Genomic DNA, 2,500 nt, shown 5'->3' with positions numbered 1-2,500 from the left:
CCGATACCGAGCCATCAGCATGTCGGTCCCCATGCGCGTTGCACTCGCACTCGCAGTCGCAAAAACGTGGGGCAAATATATTACGCGGAAGAGTTATAACAGACCGAGCCCCACTGCATGGGGGGAGTCTTTGTCACTAATGTACACAGATGGAACATTTTGGACTGGAACCAGATTACCCGTACACACGGCGCTGATTAGTAATCAATGCAGAGCCATCAAACTACAGCAAATATACACAACTGTCCGTATACATGCTGAAAGAGTCTGCCCAAAATGGGAACCACACGTCAGCCAGACACTCTGATCACGCACCACTCTCTGCTTCTAACAGGCGCACATACAATATGTAAGCACCAGCATGGAACAACATCCAGTGCATCTTCTCCGCCACATTACACAATCCACACTATCACAACCAGACCAGGAGGTCCGTGCGGAAAATACAATATCCCAGCCTTTCGACATCCACCATTGCGCAGACCAGGCACCAACACCCACACATGTCCTATACAACGGTGCACCCAACATCACAATAGTACCTCCTGTCACAGCGCACAAACAATGACATGAGTCAAAGACACAGGTCTCACACAAGCATAGAATTGGAGCGCCGCCTCTAATAAGCCAAAGGTGCATCCTGACGTGACAAATCTGATCATGTCACAAGCATTCACTTACTATAATCACTATCAACGAACCTGCCGCCCCCGCCCCCCCCCCCCCCCCTACACCTTTCCGTACAACAACGTGTAACCTAACCTAACCTAACCTAACCTATGTTGTACCTTAACCTAACCTATGTTGTACCTTAACCTAACCTATGTTGTACCTTAACCTAACCTATGTTGTACCTTAACCTAACCTATGTTGTACCTTAACCTAACCTATGTTGTACCTTAACCTAACCTATGTTGTACCTTAACCTAACCTATGTTGTACCTTAACCTAACCCATGTTGTACCTTAACCTAACCCATGTTGTACCTTAACCTAACCCATGTTGTACCTTAACCTAACCCATGTTGTACCTTAACCTAACCCATGTTGTACCTTAACCTAACCCATGTTGTGCCTCAACCTAACCCATGTTGTGCCTCAACCTAACCCATGTTGTGCCTCAACCTAACCCATGTTGTGCCTTAACCTAACCCATGTTGTGCCTCAACCTAACCCATGTTGTGCCTTAACCTAACCCATGTTGTGCCTTAACCTAACCCATGTTGTGCCTTAACCTAACCCATGTTGTGCCTTAACCTAACCCATGTTGTGCCTTAACCTAACCCATGTTGTGCCTTAACCTAACCCATGTTGTGCCTTAACCTAACCCATGTTGTGCCTTAACCTAACCCATGTTGTCGCCTTAACGTAACCCACGTTGTCGCCTAAACCTGCTCTGTAATTGTTATACGACTCGTTCAATTACTGTAGTGTTGCCCACCCGCAACCCTCGCAATATAGTTCGCTACTCGCACTGCCCGCACCCCTGTGTATCGCTTCATGTTAAACACCTTGCAAGTCTTGCTCACTTTCCACATGCTCCTGCTGTACACTGTAATGTGGATGGCAGCAGGACGTACATGCCGCCCCTCCCCACGTCCCCACCTTGCCCCCTGCCTTCGCAAGCTGGTGGTGAGAAGTTTGCATGTTCAATGCCCTTCGCATGCGACGTACTCAGGCTACGTTGTGGTGCGGCCTGTGTCAACTGTCCGCTGATGTCGTACGCGTGAACCACAATCTGTACTGCACATTCGTCCTTATGTACTGAATGATACATCGTGGCACATGTGTGACCGCACAACGACTGCGCCCAAAAACGGCGGACCATACAGTGCAAAATATTGTGCACGCAGCTACGTGTCGTCTCCCTATGAGAGCTGGATTGCAGTGTGGTACGCCATAGAGACGTGTGGGAGGAACGGACGCCGTGGATGGCGATCAGCATGAGCTGTCTGTTGATGTATTCGGACCTAGTCGTCTCTCCTCAACACACCGTGATGGCATGGTGCACCGCGTTCCATATCTGCGACATGCTACAGAGGCCGGTTGACAGTCGTTCGAGCAATGGACATCGCATACGTACGGGGGCCACCTTCCACGTATTGTCTAGGCGTGCACATTTTGTTGCGTGTATGTGGGCAGACGTAGTGTGGCGTGACACCTGACACAGGCATGCAATAATCGTTGAAGTTGCAAATGGCGATGGACGCCTGCGTTTTCTGGTGAAGTTACGCAAATGAACAAATGGTAACCTGTTGTGGTGCGGTTGTTCTCGCTAGGGGTGAATCGGTGATGGCGACGATAGGTTGAGGTACTAACCGGTTGTTCCAGCGATACCCACCATGCCGACGAAACTGAACGGCATCTGGGTGTGAAGCGATACGCGGCGGTGGCTGGGTGGGACCGTCCCCGGCCGGTGAGGGCGCCTCCCGGCGTGCTGGCCGCGCGGTGCGTGGGCGCACGCGCTACAGCCGGCTGGTGGGGGCGGCCAGTGGCAGGCG

The sequence above is a fragment of the Schistocerca piceifrons genome, unplaced genomic scaffold (genome assembly GCF_021461385.2).
Source record: "Schistocerca piceifrons isolate TAMUIC-IGC-003096 unplaced genomic scaffold, iqSchPice1.1 HiC_scaffold_1360, whole genome shotgun sequence".
Classification (NCBI taxonomy): Eukaryota; Metazoa; Arthropoda; class Insecta; order Orthoptera; family Acrididae; genus Schistocerca; species Schistocerca piceifrons.
Note: the sequence above shows the minus strand (reverse complement) of the source record.